Source organism: Cherax quadricarinatus, chromosome 69 (genome assembly GCF_038502225.1).
Source record: "Cherax quadricarinatus isolate ZL_2023a chromosome 69, ASM3850222v1, whole genome shotgun sequence".
Classification (NCBI taxonomy): Eukaryota; Metazoa; Arthropoda; class Malacostraca; order Decapoda; family Parastacidae; genus Cherax; species Cherax quadricarinatus.
Window position 1 is genome coordinate 14870264 of NC_091360.1, and position 20695 is coordinate 14890958.

The following is a 20695-nucleotide window of genomic DNA, read 5'->3' on the forward strand; positions in this document are numbered from 1 at the left end:
TTCCACTCACATCAAAATCACAAGGCTGTGATACGAATATGCTTTGTGTCCAGTTCCACTCACGGTCACATGGTGCAAGGTGGACCTGTGGCATGGGGTGAGGGGGAGCAGGAGGAGGCACAGGAGTGGAGGCAGCACATGGCTGAGGGGGTGCCAGGCGGTCCTTTGTCTGTCCACCCACCGCGCCATGTGGTACAGGCACCATGCCACCCGCCACTACTTTCTCCATCCCCCCCATATTCACCTTCAGGATCACTATCACTATCAGTGGCTAGGGTTTTGGATCGTGACCTGCCAAGACCCTTGGGGACTGCATATGGCACACTGCCTGAATGTAGGCGACGATGACTAAAAGTACACCTCACTGGTGAATAATGAACTTCACTATCGCTAGATGAATCCTCGAATGGCATAAAATTAATCTCATCATCACTTACATCATTTTCACTATCACTAAAACACTAGGAAAATGATAGTTTCCTCTTGTAAAGTTGCCTATGGGTAACACTCGCCACTCCAGAGGTGCTTGGCCTAGGGTCTGGTGTGGCCACCCCAGAGGTGATGGGCTGAGGGTCATCTGGCCCGGTGGCCTGGTGGCTAAAGCTCCTGCTTCACACACGGAGGGCCCGGGTTCGATTCCCGGCGGGTGGAAACATTTCGACACGTTTCCTTACACCTGTTGTCCTGTTCACCTAGCAGCAAATAGGTACCTGGGTGTTAGTCGACTGGTGTGGGTCGCATCCTGGGGGACAAGATTAAGGACCCCAATGGAAATAAGTTAGACAGTCCTCGATGACGCACTGACTTTCTTGGGTTATCCTGGGTGGCTAACCCTCCGGGGTTAAAAATCCGAATGAAATCTTATCTTATCTTATCTTATTAGTGGCACCATTGGTGTCAAATTCACTAAACTCACATTCTATATCACTTTCCTCGAATAGTAGTGTTAATACAACGAGGCGTGAGTGAATCACGAGGATGTGCCATGATGTCGACCCAAGATGGAGCTGAATGTAACTGGCCCTACCATGCAGTACCCAGGTGTTTCCGATTTTTTCATACAGCACACACTGAGTGCACAGGCCCATTCTCTCATGTCTAGGTGACTCAGGCCTATTGTGCCAATTTTGAAGGAATGAAAAATAAAACGTATATATACGTTCAGGGTGCTAGCGGTAAGAATGTATATACAGTGTATATGTGTGGACCATTTAGGGGCTAAAACAATATCACAGATGGTTGACACAAACCCACTACCATTATGGTATGCTCCTCACTTAGCAACGAATTGTTTACTGACATAGTCTTAAGAATGGAACTTTATTGTTAAGTGAGAAGAGGCTGTACATCACATCACTACATCCAACTACAATTACTTTTTTTTTTTTTTTTTGCAATTACAAGACCTAAAAATTATTGTTTGCCATTTTTGGGGAGTGAAGAATGTAATCTTATTTTTTCCATGTGGTAATCCCTTCGTATCCATGGGGGATACGTTCCAAGACCTACCATGCATACCTGAAACCAAGGATAATAGTGAACCCTATATATTAGTCATTTTAATGCATCCACAAACAAGTGGTTTTAAGCAAATAACTGCAGTGGCCAAGACTCGAACCCTTGAGCTTAAACACGCCATATTGGTAGCCTGTCAAAATTCAAGATACCGTAATCCAATGAACCATCAATGTCACATACAACAGGTGCCTAGTACCAGGGTGGCATGTTAAAGCTCAAGGGTTTGAGTTTCAGCCAGGACATTTGTTATTTGCTTAAAACAACTTGTTTGTGGATGCATTAACATGTAAACTGCTTGTGTAACTGGTATTCTAAAAGAGAGGAGAATGAAATTAGTCCTTAGATTACCATAGCCACGTATGTGTCTGCAACACGAGTGACATGTCTAGTGCTACTAAGTACCTGTTGTGTGACATTGAAGGTTCAGTGGATTAGGGTGTCTCAAATTTTGACAGGCTACCAGGGTGGCGTGTTAAAGCTCGAGGGTTCGAACCTCAGCCAGTGCAGTTGTTATTTGCTTATAAGTCAATATGCACAATAAGTAAAGAATTAACACTTTTTCACTGATGGGAAGCACTTCACAGCTTTCCTTAGGCTTTGAAGGACTGTGCTTTGTGATCATTATTAAGCAAAATTAAGGGTGATTTTCATGCCATGGTAAACCGTGGATAACTGAAACAGTGGAAACCAAGTCCATGGATACAAGGGTTCTACTGTATATTCTTTAGTTAACCTAACACAATATGTTTACTTCCATGCCATTTTCAAGAACTTAACTACCACATTAACTGACAGTCAACTGTATAATCATTTTAACCCTTTCACTGTTAGTCTCGTAATATTACAGCTTGAGAGCCAGTGTCGGTCCCGTAATGCTACGCCAAAATTCTAGCGGCTTCAAATCTAGTGGAAGAAAGCTGGTAGGCCTACATCTAAGAGAATGGGTCTGCATGGTCAGTGTGCACAGTAAACAAAAAATCGGGGCACCCACATTGCATTGTGGGAACACCATCTCAGTACACTTTGTTCATTATGCGTGGCAGCAAGGAAGCTCTCACTCCCCGGCAAATTCTTACTCTCCTCTTCCCAAGTTATAGTTCTAACACTGATGGAAGTGAATCTGAAGTGGAATTCTATTGTTGTTGTTGTTGTTGCTGTTGTTGTAGGTTCGCCGGTCTTGTCCCGGGTAATGTCTTCTCCAGATGGTGGCCAGGTGTTGGCCCCCCAGGTGAGGGATGTCACTCATCTTCTTTCTTCTTGCTATGAGCCCTCCAGATGGAGGGTGACATCATCTTCTCTCCTGCAATGGCTCCCCGGGGTGAGGAGTGTCTTCTTAATTCTTCCTCTTGTTCTGGCAGCATCTTCACAAGCAGGCGTCCTCTTGCATCTTCGGACACATGTCATCCCAGCTGGGGTTGTGGTCTTGAGTTGGTCGTTTGCCATGGGCTGAAAGTTGACTTCAGGCTGTACTACCACCTACAAAAAATATAGGCTCCCATTGGTCTTTTTTTTTTTTAAAGCGAAGGAAAGTAGAAGGATGGGATGATAGGAATGAAGTGAGAGAAGTTAAAGTCTGGAGGGGGTGAGTAGCGGTGGGTGCTGTTGGGGGCTCTTCACACTGTCTTCATCAGGGAGGCAGGTGAGTTGCAAGGACTGGGAGCAGTCTCTACACCAGCCGTGCTGCCTTGTCCTCCCAGGTCAGATCCCATGGCGCCACTGGGAAGTACCTGCGGTGGATGGGTGCCGTTGCTGGGCAGTCGAGCAGATAGTGCACAAGGGGCTTTGGGACCATCCAGTCGCAGTGTCTGCAGAGCTCTTCTCTTGCTCGTTCGATGAGGCGCTTGGCAGTGAGGTAGGCAGTGGATGCTCACTCGCAGATCCCTGTCCATCATCCACAAGCTTGGCAGAGGTTCTTTGCATGATGCCCTGTTGTACCATCACCGGCTCCGGGATGTGCCTGGGTTTGGCAGTGGGCACCAGGCTGCCTTGGTAGCCCATAGGTATGTCTGCCTGTGACTAATGGAGATGGCGCTCCCTGGTCAGTCCTTATGTGTGGCCATCTTGGCTGCCCAATCTGCTGCATCATTCACAGGGAAGCTGATGTAACTAGGAATCCAGATGAACGTCACTCTTCGGCCCTGATGCACAAGCATCTGCAGGTCTCTTCTGGTGGTGGTGATGAGCTGGATGTTGTCCCTCAGTTCCCTATACATGACCACCTGTATAGCCGCCGTGGAGTCGACGTGGATGACTGGTGGTTGCAGGTATTCCAGAAACGTAAGCTCCAGGGCCGTCTGGATGGCATGAGTTCTGCCTGGAGGAAGGTGCAGTGGTCTCGGAGCCGCCATCTGACCATCAGGGCTTTGTGGAATACCCCAGCACCTGTACGGCCGGCCTCCAGGTCTCTTGAGCCATCAGTGTAGTATATCACACACCAGGAGCACTCCAATGTCGCAATGCTCACTACCGCCCATCGCTGCAGGATGTGCTGAGGACAGTGGTGCCTGCTGACTGGAAGGTTTGCCAAGTAGACTACCACTGGCTCCAGCGCCCGGGGCATTGGCATGGTGTACATTACCACTGGCCTTTTTCCTCGAGGAGCAACATGAGCAGGAGATCCTTTACCACCTCCGCAACTGACCACATCCATAGTCAGCCGGCATGTGCAGTGAGGTCATGTCTTTGTCATTCCAGGTCTTTTATCAGGTGTTCGCTGCCAGGTAACTGGGCATATTTCGCTACTCTCCTGGCAGCAACAAGGGCAATCCTGTTGCTGAGGGGCTGCAATTGGGCCTCAAAATTCAGGGGCACCACGTTCGTCCATCCTGGTGCCCCCGGCATGACCCGAGCATCAGTATTCTGCATGATATTGAGTAGTTGGACGTTCATGGGGCGGGCGTGGACCAGGGTAACTGCCCCATAGTCTGCAAGGGAGCGTACAGCTTGCACATAGAACATCCAGAGGATGATGAGGCTGGCTGCCACCCTAGGGCTGGTCATGGCACGCATGGCCGTGACCCATTGCATGGCACTCTCCCTGATGTAATCCACCTGCTTTTAGAATGAGAGACGACTGTCAATGTGGATACCCAGGTATAAGTAGCTGTTGACCCATTCTAGGCTGATGCCCAAGATCTGCAGCCTGTTGGCAAGCACCTTGGCACGCAGAACCAGACCATGGCTTTGGACTTGTCCGCAGAGATCTTCAGGCCAAGTCGACAGAAGTAGTTGCAAGCAGGTTGCGGTCATGTTTGGCCCAACACATCAGGCTGCATCTCTCAGTGATGATGAGTGCAAGGTCATCAGCATAGCTGAGCAGTTGGGTGCCTGCGGAAAATGCCAGCTGCACCAACTTGTGCATCAGCGCATTGAAGAGAGCTGGTCTGAGGACTCCGTCCTGTGGGGTGCCATTTTCCAAGAACCTGAGGGTGGATGCCTACCCCTGGAAGCACACACATGAATGCCTGTCCCGTAGGTAGGAGCGTATCGAGGTGAGCAACTTGCCCTTCACTCCCCTGCGTGCCAGTAGATCAAGGATGGCTGGTGCACTGGCCAGCTCAAAGGCCTTCTTGAGGTCTAGAAAGACGACAATCTTGGGCCTCTTATTTATTTATTATCACACTGGCCGATTCCCACCAAGGCAGGGTGGCCCGAAAAAGAAAAACTTTCACCATCATTCACTCCATCACTGTCTTGCCAGAAGGGTGCTTTACACTACAGTTTTTAAACTGCAACATTAACACCCCTCCTTCAGAGTGCAGGCACTGTACTTCCCATCTCCAGGACTCAAGTCCGGCCTGCCGGTTTCCCTGAACCCCTTCATAAATGTTACTTTGCTCACACTCCAACAGCACGTCAAGTATTAAAAACCATTTGTCTCCATTCACTCCTATCAAACACGCTCACGCATGCCTGCTGGAAGTCCAAGCCCCTCGCACACAAAACCTCCTTTACCCCCTCCCTCCAACCTTTCCTAGGCCGACCCCTACTCCGCCTTCCTTCCACTACAGACTGATACACTCTTGAAGTCACTCTGTTTCGCTCCATTCTCTCTACATGTCCGAACCACCTCAACAACCCTTCCTCATCCCTCTGGACAACAGTTTTGGTAATCCTGCACCTCCTCCTAACTTCCAAACTACGAATTCTCTGCATTATATTCACACCATACATTGCCCTCAGACATGACATCTCCACTGCCTCCAGCCTTCTCCTCGCTGCAACATTCATCACCCATGCTTCACACACCCATATAAGAGAGCTGGTAAAACTATACTCTCATACATTCCCCTCTTTGCCTCCAAGGACAAAGTTCTTTGTCTCCACAGACTCCTAAGTGCACCACTCACCCTTTTCCCCTCATCAATTCTATGATTCACCTCATCTTTCATAGACCCATCTGCTGACACGTCCACTCCCAAATATCTGAATACATTCACCTACTCCATACTCTCTCCCTCCAATCTGATATCCAATCTTTCATCACCTAATCTTTTTGTTCCTCATAACCTTGCTCTTTCCTGTATTCACTTTTAATTTTCTTCTTTTGCACACCCTACCAAATTCATCCACCAATCTCTGCAACTTCTCTTCAGAATCTCCCAAGAGCACAGTGTCATCAGCAAAGAGCAACTGTGACAACTCCCACTTTATGTGTGATTCTTTATCTTTTAACTCCACGCCTCTTGTCAAGACCCTCGCATTTACTTCTCTTACAACCCCATCTATAAATATATTAAACAACTACGGTGACATCACACATCCTTGTCTAAGGCCTACTTTTACTGGGAAATAATTTCCCTCTTTCCTACATACTCTAACTTGAGCCTCACTATCCTCGTAAAAACTCTTCACTGCTTTCAGTAACCTACCTCCTACACCATACACCTGCAACATCTGCTACATTGCCCCCCTATCCACCCTGTCATACACCTTTTCCAAATTCATAAATGCCACAAAGACCTCTTTAGCTTTATCTAAATACTGTTCACTTATATGTTTCACTGTAAACACCTGGTCCACACACCTACCTTTCCTAAAGCCTCCTTGTTCATCTGCTATCCTATTTTCCATCTTACTCTTAATTCTTTCAATAATAACTCTACCATACCCTTTACCAGGTATACTCAACAGACTTATCCCCCTATAATTTTTGCACTCTCTTTTGTCCCCTTTGCCTTTATACAAAAGAACTATGCATGCTCTCTGCCAATCCCTAGGTACCTTACCCTCTTCCATACATTTATTAAATAATTGCACCAACCACTCCAAAACTATATCCCCACCTGCTTTTAACATTTCTATCTTTATCCCATCAATTCCGGCTGCCTTACCCCCTTTCATTTTACCTACTGCCTCACGAACTTCCCCCACGCTCACAAATGGCTCTTCCTCACACCTACAAGATGTTATTTCTCCTTGCTCTATACACGAAATCACAGCTTCCCTATCTTCATCAACATTTAACAATTCCTCAAAATATTCCCTCCATCTTCCCAATACCTCTAACTCTCCATTTAATAACTCTCCTCTCCTATTTTTAACTGACAAATCCATTTGTTCTCTAGGCTTCCTTAACTTGTTAATCTCACTCCAAAAAACTTTTTCTTATTTTCAACAAAATTTGTTGATAACATCTCACCCACTCTCTCATTTGCTCTCTTTTTACATTGCTTCACCACTCTCTTAACCTCTCTCTTTTTCTCCATATACTCTTCCCTCCTTGCATCACTTCTACTTTGTAAAAACTTCTCATATGCTAACTTTTTCTCCCTTACTACTCTCTTTACATCATCATTCCACCAATCGCTCCTCTTCCCTCCCGCACCCACTTTCCTGTAACCATAAACTTCTACTGAACACTCTAACACTACATTTTTAAACCTACCCCATACCTCTTTGACCCCATTGCCTATGCTCTCATTAGCCCATCTATCCTCCAATAGCTGTTTATATCTTACCCTAACTGCCTCCTCTTTTAGTTTATAAACCTTCACCTCTCTCTTCCCTGATGCTTCTATTCTCCTTGTATCCCATCTACCTTTAACTCTCAGTGTAGCTACAACTAGAAAGTGATCTGATATATCTGTGGCCCCTCTATAAACATGTACATCCTGAAGTCTACTCAACAGTCTTTTATCTACCAATACATAATCCAACAAACTACTGTCATTTCGCCCTACATCATATCTTGTATACTTATTTATCCTCTTTTTCTTAAAATATGTATTACCTATAACTAAACCCCTTTCTATACAAAGTTCAATCAAAGGGCTCCCATTATCATTTACACCTAGCACCCCAAACTTACCTACCACACCCTCTCTAAAAGTTTCTCCTACTTTAGCATTCAGGTCCCCTACCACAATTACTCTCTCACTTGGTTCAAAGGCTCCTATACATTCACTTAACATCTCCCAAAATCTCTCTCTCTCCTCTGCATTCCTCTCTTCTCCAGGTGCATACACGCTTATTATGACCCACTTTTCGCATCCAACCTTTACTTTAATCCACATAATTCTTGAATTTACACATTCATATTCTCTTTTCTCCTTCCATAACTGATTCTTCAACATTACTGCTACCCCTTCCTTTGCTCTAACTCTCTCAGATACTCCAGATTTAATCCCATTTATTTCCCCCACCGAAGCTCCCCTACCCCCTTCAGCTTTGTTTCGCTTAGGGCCAGGACATCCAACTTCTTTTCATTCATAACATCAGCAATCATCTGTTTCTTGTCATCCGCACTACATCCATGCACATTCAAGCATCCCAGTTTTATAAAGTTTTTCTTCTTCTCTTGGGCCTCTTGTCCAACCCAATACTGGCTAGGAGGGTGGTGACGCTCTCAGAGGTGCTCACTCCTCGAGTGAAGCCGCAGATGTTCTGATGTTCCAGGCTGAGCTTCCATCTCAGCTGCTCCAGCACCATCCTCTCGAATGGTCCATGGGCTTGGGAACCGACAGGATGTTGGTTTCCTTCCATGCAGTGAGGTGTCGACCAGTCCTCCAGGACCAGCTGATGACCCCCAAGAGGGCGTCATGTCCGGGTGGGCTGGCCCCCGCCCACAAGATCCTACTGAAGGTGATGCCATCCTGCCCGAGGGCCATGTCCCATGAGGACCTGAAGGCCACCTGTAGCTCCCGGTCAATGAAATCTACATCACTGTTATCTTCCTGGCACGCTTCCAGCATCCTGACAGTAACACCAGGAGAAGGGCAGCCTGGAGATCCTGGAGGTCCTGGATGTCCTAAGGCAGGCAGGCTGTCGCTGCCCTAGAAGTGAAGAGTTTCACCTGCCTCTCCGCCTCCCCAGCCGGGTTGTGGTGAGCCCATGCCACACCTCTGCGCTTTCTGGTAGCAATGCTGATCTTTGTCCAGATCTCCGACAGGGAAGAGATTTGGTTGAAGGAGGCACACCACTCGAACCCCTTCATCAGGCAGACCCTGTGGGAGACGTGATACTTGTGCCACACCACCTCCCTCAGCAGTCAAAGGGAATTAGCCGTGGGGTTGCGTCTGTGCATCCTACAGGCAAGGTTGATGCATTGGTTCTGCTCCTTGATGGCCGCATCGTAAAACCACCAGTCACGCTGGGGCGTTCCTCTGACCCTGGTGCATGGTATGGCCGACTCGGGTACTTGGGTGAAAGCTGCTTAGAGGTTCTGAGCAACCTCGTCCGGAACGTCGGGTAGAGTGGTCTCCTCCCACCACTGCTCTATGACTTCCGGGAAGCACTGCCAGTCCGCCTTCTTGGTGTTCCACCACAAGGGTGGGGAGTACGGAGGGTGCCGTCAGAGTGACAGAGTGGTGATGATTACAAAATGGTAATCTATGGTTTTGAACCATATGGTACAGGGTATAGGGACCCTAATGGAAATAAGTCACTTTGACTTTTTTGGGTTATCCTATGTTCTCCACATATATGCTGCTATGTATGATAATCTATGTAACTGTATTTGTGAATACAGTGGACCCCCGCATAACGATGGCATCGCATAGCGATTTTTCCGCATAACGATTACTTTTATCGCAAAATTTTTGCCCCGCATACCGATTAAAAACCCGCATACCGATTTTCGTCCGAGACGCGTCCAATGTGCCCTCAGCCAGCCTCACATGTGCCGCTCCGTCCCATTGTTTACCAGCCAGCCTCCGCGGTAACATCCAAGCATACACTCGGAATATTTCGTATTATTACAGTATTTTCGGTGCTGTTTCTGGAAAATAAGTGACCATGGGCCCCAAGAAAGCTTCTAGTGCCAACCCTACACCTCAAAGGGTAAGAATTACTATAGAGATGAAGAAAGAGATAATTGATAAGTATGAAAGTGGAGTGCGTATAGCCGACCTAGTCAAGCTGTACAAGAAACCCCAATCAACCATCGCTACTATTGTGGGCACCAGAAAGACAATCAAGGAAGCTGTTCTTGCCAAAGGTTCAACTGTGTTTTCGAAACAAAGATCGCAATTGATGGAAGATGTTGAGAGACTCTTATTGGTGTGGATAAATGAAAAACAGATAGCAGGAGATAGCGTCTCTCAAGCGATCATATGTGAAAAGGCTAGGAAGTTGCATGACGATTTAATTAAAAAAATGCCTGCAACTAGTGATGATGTGAGTGAATTTAAGGCCAGCAAAGGTTGGTTTGAGAGATTTAAGAAGCGTAGTGGCATCCATAGTGTGATAAGGCATGGTGAGGCTGCCAGTTCGGACCACAAAGCGGCTGAAAAATATGTGCAGGAATTCAAGGAGTACATAGAAACTGAAGGACTGAAACCTGAACAAGTGTTTAATTGTGATGAAACAGGCCTGTTCTGGAAGAAAATGCCAAGCAGGACCTACATTACTCAGGAGGAAAAGGCACTCCCAGGACATAAGCCTATGAAAGACAGGCTTACTTTGTTGATGTGTGCCAATGCTACTGGTGATTGCAAAGTGAAGCCTTTATTAGTGTATCACTCTGAAACTCCCAGAGCGTTCAGGCAAAAGAATGTCCTCAAGGATAATTTGTGTGTGCTGTGGAGGGCAAACAGTAAGGCATGGGTCACTAGGGAATTTTTCTATAACTGGTTACACCATGCATTTGCCCCCAATGTGAAAAATTACCTAACTGAAAAGAAATTAGAACTTAAGTGCCTCCTGGTGTTAGACAATGCCCCTGGTCATCCTACAGACGTGGCAGAGCGACTTTATGGGGACATGAGCTTCATTAAGGTGAAGTTTTTGCCTCCTAATACCACTCCTCTCCTGCAGCCCATGGACCAGCAGGTTATTTCCAACTTCAAGAAACTGTACACAAAAGCTCTGTTTGAAAGGTGCTTTGTAATGACCTCAGAAACTCAACTGACTCTAAGAGAGTTTTGGAGAGATCACTTTAATATCCTCAATTGTGTAAACCTTATAGGTAAGGCTTGGGAGGAAGTGACAAAGAGGACCTTGAACTCTGCTTGGAAGAAACTGTGGCCAGAATGTGTAGACAAAAGGGATTTTGAAGGGTTTGAGGCTAACCCTGAGAATCCTGTGCCAGTTGAGGAATCCATTGTGGCATTGGGAAAGTCCTTGGGGTTGGAGGTTAGTGGGGAGGATGTGGAAGAGTTGGTGGAGGAGGACAATGAAGAACTAACCACTGATGAGCTGCTAGATCAACTTCAACAGCAAGAGGCCACACCTGAGGAAATTGCTTCGGAGGAGGGGAGAGAGAAATTGAAGAAGTTGCCTACTTCAAAGATTAAGGAAATCTGTGCAAAGTGGCTTGAAGTGCAAACCTTCATGGATGAAAATCACCCTCACACAGCTATTGCAAGCCGTGCTGGTGATTATTACACTGACAATGTTGTGAAACACTTTAGGCAAGTCATAAAGGAACGAGAGGTACAGGCCACTATGGACAGATATCTTGTGCGAAAGAAGTCCAGTGACTCTGAAGCTGGCCCTAGTGGCATTAAAAGAAGAAGGGAAGTAACCCCAGAAAAGGACTTACTACCTCAAGTCCTAATGGAAGGGGATTCCCCTTCTAAACACTAACACACTCTCTCCCCTCCTCCCATCCCATCAATCATCACCAGATCTTCAATAAAAGTAAGTGTCATTTAATTGTGCATGCCTTTTTCAGTTTGTGTGTATTAAAATTAACATTTCATGTGGTAAAAAAAATTTTTTTTCATACTTTTGGGCGTCTTGCACGGATTAATTTTATTTCCATTATTTCTTATGGGGAAAATTCATTCGCATAACGATTATTTCGCATAACGATGAGCCCTCTTGCACGGATTAAAATCGTTAACCGGGGGTCCACTGTATCTGAATAAACTTACTTACCTGAGATGCCACATGTGCTCAAGTAAGTTTATTCAGGTATACACAAATACAGTTACATAAATTATGATACATAGCAGCATATGTGTAAAGATCCTAGAATAATCCAAAAACATCAGAGTGACTTATTTCCATTGGGGTCCCTGTATCTGTACTATATGGTACCCTGTACTATATGGTACCCTGTGCCATATGGTACCCTACACCATATGCAATTCAAAGGGGATTGAGTACATCCCATGGCTCTACACCTGGAACAGACAGTGAATGCGAGTGTACAGCATGCTGCACCAGCCCAGACTGGGACCCAAGCCGCTGACTCAGCAGTTCCAGGACAAAGCACATCGTCATCCACAAGTGGAAGGAGACAACTGTGGCTGAAATGCATTTGTTTTTTGCAATAAAAATGCTTATGCCTTATGTCTATAAGCATAATGTAAAATCATACTGGTCCACAGATGAGTTAGACACCACTGTGCATGACACCTTGTTTCAAAGACTTTCACAGACTGTACCAGTTCTAGGAATTTGTCCAGTGACTGTACATATGTAAATATATAATAGAGCATTACTAATATATGTACAAATGTTTGCATGTTTTTTGTTGTAAACAAGTACATATTGTAAACAAAATAATGATGAAAATATTAGTGCAGTTATTGTGTTAACCCTTTGACTGTCGCGGCCGTATATATACACGTCTTACGAGGTACCGTGTTTGACGTATATATACTCATAAATTCTAGCGGCTTCAAATCAAGCAGGAGAAAGCTGGTAGGCCCACATGTGAGAGAATGGGTCTGTGTGGTCAGTGTGCACCATATAAAAAAAATCCTGGAGCACGCAGTGCATAATGAGAAAAAAAAAACTCCGACCGTTTTTTTTAATTAAAATGCCGACTTTGTGGTCTATTTTCGTATAGTATTTATGGTTGTATTCTCGTTTTCTTGGTCTCATTTGATAGAATGGAAAACATATTATAGAAATAGAGGTGATTTTGATTAATTTTACTATAAAAAGAACCTAGAAATGGAGCTCAAAGTAGGGAAAATGTTTGATTTTTGCCAATGTTCAAAAGTAAACAAATGATGCCATTGTCCAATAAATGTCCAACTAGCCATTCTAATATGCAGTCATGAATGGGTTGATGTTATTTATACAATTATTACAGTATTGCAGTAGTCTGCATAATAGTACATCTTCTATTTTTTGTTTGAATAAAAATTCAAAATAGAAAGCAAGAGGGGCCTGGAGACATGACTGATGAGCAAAGAAAATGTTATTTTAGAGCCAGGAATGTCTGCATTGTTCATTCTGGACCTTATTTTGAAATTGTCATATTTTTTAGTTTTCGTGAAATTGGCCAAATTGCAAATTTCTGACCACATTATTAGGTAGTTGAAATTGGTAAATGGGCAGTTTCTTGTACTCAATCAATAGAAAAAATGGAGTTCTAAAGAAATAGCTATGTGTTTGGGCGACTGGAACAATGGAATTAGCCGAAAATAGGGCTCAAAGTGGGCGAAATCGCCGATTTGTAAACAGCGCCGAGGTCGCTAACTTCGCGAGAGCATAATTCCGTCAGTTTTCCATCAAATTTCGTTTTTTTGGTGTCATTACAATCGGGAAAAGATTCTCTATCATTTCATAAGAAAAAATCATTTTTTTTTTAAATTTTACGACGCCAGGAGACACCTCAGGATTGGGGGTTGCGACAAAGGGTTAAATACAATAAATTTACATATACACGTATGCTTTTTTTTTTTTAATAAGTCGGCCGTCTCCCACCGAGGCAGGGTGACCCAAAAAGAAAGAAAACCCCCAAAAAGAAAATATTTTCATCATCATTCAACACTTTCACCTCACTCACACATAATCACTGTTTTTGCAGAGGTGCTCAGAACACAACAGTTTAGAAGCATATATGTATAAAGACACACAACATATCCCTCCAAACTGCTAATGTATACACGTATACATTATGCATTATATCGGTCTCACAGGCCACAAAAGTTACTGGAAAAAACAAAATTAGAAAAGAAAAGAAAAAAGGAACAAAGCAGTAAAATAAAAAAATGCAACTTTTCAGAAGTCGCCGATGTTGCCACCACCCGGTCACTGAGAGTCAACTTCACACCCCTATACAGTGATACCTTGACTTACGAGTTTAATTCGTTCCGTGACCGAGCTCATAACTCAATTTGCTCATACTGTATCAAATCAATTTTCCTCACTGAAATTAACTGAAATGCCATTAATCCATTCCAGCCCTCAAAAAACCACCCCAATTTTTTTGTTACAGGTTTTTAAATATGAAAAATGTATTTATAAATAAGAAATATTGTATAAAACATAATAAAACATAATGAAAGAGAATGTAAAGAAATAAACTGGTTTTAAAAAGTGTATTTACCCTGAGCTAATGAAAGATGCTGGCGGAAGTGGAGGGTGGAACTACAAGTCGACTACACACACGCCTCGCTCACATTTTTCTATGATTTCATGCTTTAATTCACTGACATCATCCTCTTCTTCTAGTTAACTTAAAAACGAATACATGTCAACACATGGAATAATTAGAGGCATGTGGTGTTGGAAGCAATGTGATGTTGAGAGTAACGAGGTCAGGACTAGTCAGTGCCTCTTCCCCCACACCACGGGGGAGGGGGAAGAGGCAGGGTGTGTAGGTGAAGATGATGGAAACATACTGATTTTAAGGAGTCACATATGCACATCTTTCATGATGTGTATGGGAAACAAATAAATTTTGTGTTTATAGTAAGCAGGACAGTGTGAACAACAGTGCATAATCCATGAGTAGGGAATGCCCTCACCCCACTTCCCAGGCTTGTCCCATGTGTAGTTTACCCTCCTGTGCCTCCCATAACCCCACACCCCGGGCTTTCCCCAACAAACTACCTGCACCTCCACCATTGAACTTCCCTGCCTTTATCATCTTATATTCAATATTTTATATACAGTGGACCCTCGACCAACGATTTTAATCTGTTCCAGAGAGCTTGTCCTTAGCCGAATTTATCGTTAGCCAATTTAACCCTTTCAGGGTCCCCAGGCCCTCTCAGAGACTTGTTCTCAGGGTCGCCAAAATTTCAAAAAAAAAAAAAATTATTTTTTCTTGTGAAAAGATAGTTTTTTTTTTTTCTAAACATTATAGGCTAAACAAAAAATTTTTGCTATCAATACTTACCGAGATATGGAGGCGTGAAGTTGACAGAAAATGCCCCATATATGGTAACATCGCCGACTGCCATCACCCGGTATTACTTTATTTTGCTTTTTAGGTACTATTTTCTATTATTTTTTTAAAAAATTTTCCAAGTAACTTTTATGGCCTGTGAGACCAATATGAGCACTATTTTATAAGTTTTTTCTCTTTATTTACTACACAATAACTGCACAAACACTGTTGTCCTTATACTGTTTATAATTGTTGTTTACACACACAAACGATATAAAATGTTGTTTATTACTATTTTTCTATATTTTATATACACATATACAGTCACAGGGAATGTTTCTAGAAGTTCTGCAGCCTGTGGAACTCTTTGAAACATGGCGTCATGCACAGTGGTGTTTTACACTCCTCACACATAAAACGAGTGTCTCTGTGTTGTTGTGGGCGTTTTTTTGTATGTGCACAGATGTAACACCTCTTCTGAGCCTTCTTCTTGAAAGCAGTAGTAGGCAGTTTTACTAGGAAGTGATCACCAAACTTCAGAAGAGAAGGTAGTTGTTGATAATTTAGTGGGCGGTCTATTGCAGGTGTTGTTCCTTGGTACGTACTTGAATACTATTTGTCTGATGACAGACAAACAGAATTTGCCATATGGTGGTTTGTTTCTGGTCCTCATCTTATACATATTATAAGCATTGAGAATGGAAATGTCCAGAAGATGGAAAAAGAGTTATATGTACCACTTACAACTCTTGCAAACACAATCAGCAAACCCAATATGCATGTTACATTTGTCCACTGAGCGCATATTGAGGGTGTAATCAATCACAGCTGCAGGTTTTAGAATGCGTTCATTGTTCTCTCTATGCTGCCTGCCAGTGTTTGTCATTTCGTTAGGGTGAACTGATGACAACAGTGTAACATCTTGTTTGTCATGCCACCGAAATGCCATGATGTCACTGGCAGCAAACACCTGCACCTCACCTCTACGAGTGCCAGCGTCAAACCTGGGCATATGTTTACGATTTGCACGCACTGTGCCACACACATCTGTCATGTTCACTCGCAAAAAAATCACTGAGTGAGGGGCCTGTGTACCAGTTGTCAGTATATAATATATGCCCCTTACCAAGGTATGGTTCTATCATTGTTCTAACCACATCACCAGAGATGTCCAATAACTTCCTGGTATTTTGCAATGTATAACTTCCAGTGTACACAATAATATCCAATACCAGACCACTGTAACAATCACAAAGCACAAACAACTTTATACCAAAGTGTTTCCTCTTGCTTGGTATGTACTGCTTGAAAGAGAGTCTTCCTTTGAACAGAATCAAAGACTCGTCAATTACAAGCTTCCTGAAGGGATAAAAATACATAATGAATTTCTCTTTCAGATACACAAACACATTCCTAATCTTACATAACCTGTCGTTTCTGTCAGGTCTGGTTTTGTCTGAGAAGTGAAGGATATGTAATAGTAGCACATATCGATTCACTCCCATTATATCACTGAAACCTGGGGTTGCAATCAAGCAGTCTGTTGACCAGTATGATTTCACACTGTGCTTATACACATGTGACATAAGCATTATTGTGGCAAAGAAAAGACACATCTCAGCCACAGCTTCTCCTTCCACTTGTGTAGCCGTGAGCTTGGTAAAAGTATTGTTTGCCATGGTGTACTCATAGTATCTGTTGCTTTCACTGACAATAATTTCCATCAGGGGTTCGTCAAAGAATAACTCAAAACATTCCAGTTCAGTGGCATTGTTCCCCAGTGTACAACATGGCCGTATTCCACTTTGGCTTTCATCAAACTGGTGGGGATTTGGAACAAAATTGACTGCTTCTTGCCAATCCCAGGTGCAGTCTGCTGGTGGGTACTGGACATTGACAGGTGGTTGTGGTTGTGGTGGTTGTGGTTGTGGAGGTTGTGGTTGTGGAGGCTGGTGTGGTGGGTGGGTGGGGGATGGTGGCCTTTGTTGTAGATCAGCTGAGGCAGCAGCGTGGGTGGCAGCATGGGTGGCAGCATGGCCCACTGCTGGTGCCTCACAGCTGGCACCACCACTACCACCACCATGCACATTTTCCATCCCAATTGCAACACTATCATCGTCATTTTCACTGTCTGTTCCTGTTGTACAGCCACGGGATGTACTCCGAGATGTACTCCTTCCCCTTGGAATAGCATATGGCACACTACCAGAGCGCATATACATGTATCGTCGTATATACTGATGCTTCACTGGAGAATATTTCACTTCACTATCGCTACTGGAAGTGTTTTCTAGAGCTTGTAGTTCATATTCACTATCACTATCATCATTAATGCCCACACCTGAGTCCGGGATTTGAGAAAATAGGAGTTTCCTCTTTGATTCTGGTACAACTGAACGTGAACAAGACGGCCTAGCAGCAGAGGTGGAAGGCTGAGGGTCGCCTGGGTTTTCCTCACTATTGCTGATATTATGGTCATTAGTTTCGGTCAAAACTTCACCAAAACCTTAACCTTGAAACTCATCTTCACTGGCACTTCCATCTGTATTAGAACTGTCACTGGGGAACAAAAGTGTCTCAATTCGCCGAGGAGTGAAGAGCTTCTTACTGCGAGGCATGGTGAACAAGGTCTACTAAAATGGAGTTCCCACAAGGTGCCACTGGGTCCCAGATTTTTCTTCTACCGCGCACACCGACAACACACACCCATTCTCTCACATCTAGGCCTACCAGCCTTTTCCCACGAGATTTGAAGGCGCTAGAATTTATGCGTACTAGTACGTCAAAAACCCTGGCACGTAAGCCATACTAGTACGGCTGAAACCCTGAAAGGGTTAATTTTCCCCATAAAAAATAATTTTTTTTACATGAAATATACATTTCCCTACAAAGAAAACAATGAGACATGCACAATAAATACATAAATAAACAATAAAATGACACTTACCTTCACTGAAGAGTACTGATGAGTGATGAGACACTGTTTTTCTTGAACACTATGGGATTTTCAGAGTGATACATGAGTAAAGGCTTCATTTTGCAATCCCCACTAGCATTACAAGAAAACACAAGAGTTAGCCTGTCTTTCATAGACTTGTGTCCTGGGAGAGCCTTTTCCTCCTGAGTAATGTAGGCCCTGTTTGGCATTTTCTCCTAGAACAGGCCTGTTTCATCACAATTGAACACTTGTTGGGGTTGGAATTTTTCAGCTTCGCCATGCCTTATCACACTGTGTATGCCACTACGATTCTTAAATCTCTCAAACCAATGTTTGCTGGCCTTAAATTCAGCAATATGAGCACTAGCTCCAGGCATTTTTTCCTGTTCACCTGGGTGTTAGTCGACTAGTGTGGGTCGCATCCTGGGGGACAAGATTAAGGACCCCAATGGAAATAAGTTAGACAGTCCTCGATGATGCACTGACTTTCTTGGGTTATCCTGGGTGGCTAACCCTCTGGGGGTTAATTGTTTCTCGGTAATTATTTCTCGTTAAGCCACACCAACAACACTCTCTCTACATCTTTGAGTAGTACAGCTGACAGTGGTGAAGCAGCATCTGATGGTGGTGCAGCAGTAGCTGATGGTGGTGCAGCAGCAGCTGACAGTGGTGCAGCAGCAGCTGATGGTGGTGCAGCAGCAGCTGATGGTGGTGCAGCAGCAGCTGACAGTGGTGCAGCAGCAGCTGACGGTGGTGCAGCAGCTGATGGTGGTGCAGCAACAGCAGCAGCTGATGGTGGTACAACAGCAGCTGATGGTGTCACAGCAGCAGCTGACGGTGGTGCAGCAGCAGCTGATGGTGGTGCAGCAACAGCAGCAACTGACGGTGGTGCAGCAACAGCAGCAGCTGACAGTGGTACAGCAGCAGCTGACGGTGGTACAGCAGTAGCTGATGGTGGTACAGCAGCAGCTGATGGTGGTGCAGCAACAGCAGCAGCTGATGGTGGTGCAGCAACAGCAGCAGCTGATGGTGGTGCAGCAACAGCAGCAGCTGATGGTGGTGCAGCAACAGCTGACCGTGGTACTATAGTATTTTGATAGTATTTCTCACCCTTTTTACCACAGGGTTGGCCCTAGAAGCTTTCTTTGGGCCCATGGTGGCTTATTTAGCAGTTACAAGCACTAAAAACAATGGAATAATACAAAATATATCGCATGTATGCGTGAAACCGTCCGCCCTGGCTTGTAAACAATGGCACACTAGCTGAAGGCAGGGCAGCTGAGGCGCTCAGACTGGACGGACAGGCGGATGTGTTTGGGACGAATGTCCTTACCCGAGTTTTTCATCGTTCGTCAAGCCAATATTTTTACGCAAAAATGCATCGTTGCCAGATTTTATCATTAGTCAATGCCATTGCTGTTCGAGAGTCCACTGTAATTTGTTGTATGTGTCATTTTTATATAATTTCTTACCTGCTACATTTGATCTTTTATATTAATGTAATATTATTATAAAGATAACAAAAGGACACCAATGGAAGTAAGTCACTCTGTCCGACTTTTTTGGGTTATCCCAGGTTCTCTACACATATGCTGGTATGTATAATAATCTTTGTAACTGTATTTGTGTATACCTGAATAAACTTACTTACTTGCCTATGATGCTGGGCGGATGTTGTGGTGTTCGCTGCGCCAACTATGGCAGCGTATCTGAAGCTCACTTGTAACTCGGATTTTGGCTCGCAACTCAGAGCAAAAAATCAACTGAGCGAAGGCTTGTAACTCATAAAACTCATAAGTTGGAGTACTCGTAAGTCTAGGTACCACTGTATCTTGGAAAGTACTGATCAGAACTTTTTTTGTTTTATTACCTATACAAAACTATTATCTTTAATTCTGTAAAAAAATTTTTTTTTTTTTTTTCAAAAATTCTTGGACCCTGGCTGTCACTCTGAAAGGGTTAAGAATCAGGGCTGTCGACAGTGAAAGGGTTAATCACTAAGCCCACAAGGGTCATACGGCACTATTTTCATGCCTATGTTTAACCCTTTGAGGGTCCAAACCCCTAATCTGAAAACTCCTCATAGGGTCCAGAATTAAAAAAAAAAAAAAAAAAAAAAAAAAAAAAAAAAAAAAAAAAAAATCTCATGAAATGGTACAAAATTTGATAAAAAAAAAAACTGACAAAGTTATACTCTAGTGAATTTTGCTGTGTTGGCAATATTTATGGATTGGTGATACTGCACCCTGTAAGTTCTATTTTTGGCCAATTACACTGTTCCATTTTATCTATTGAGCACAAGAAATTGCCAAATCAACTATTTCAACTACCCAATAAAGTGATCAAAAATTGGTAATTTTGTCAATTTCACACAAAGTTCAAAATATTCTAATTTCAAAATAGGGTCCGGAATAAACAATGCAAGCATTCCTGGCACTAAAATAACATTTTCTCTGTTTATTAGTAATATTTCCAGCTTTACAGATGAATTCCATTTTTATTTTTTGTTCACATAAAGAACTTTTATTCACACCAAAATATAGAATATTTACTGTTATACAATACTGTAATAATTGTATAAATAATGTCAGCTCATTCGTGAACACACATCAGACCCAGCAGCTGATGTATATTGGATGCGTGATGTGAGCTGTTTACTCTTGAACATCAGCAAAAAGTGAACCTTTCTGCTACTTCGAGCTCAATTTGAAGCTATTTTCAGT

General features: G+C 43.7%; 2 protein-coding genes across 3 annotated transcripts in view; one reads left to right on the forward strand and one right to left on the reverse strand.

Moving 5' to 3' along the window:
* Positions 1-17872, forward strand: part of LOC138854784 (uncharacterized) — a 338965-nt gene extending 321093 nt beyond the window's left edge. The window contains exon 2 of the mRNA XM_070099840.1: positions 17813-17872. The gene's annotated coding sequence lies outside the window, so the exon portion shown is untranslated. The remainder of the gene's footprint in view (positions 1-17812) is intronic.
* The window catches only part of mRpS29 (mitochondrial ribosomal protein S29), a 193406-nt gene that overhangs the window by 133060 nt on the left and 39651 nt on the right, over positions 1-20695 (reverse strand). The gene's annotated exons all lie outside the window — the stretch shown is intronic.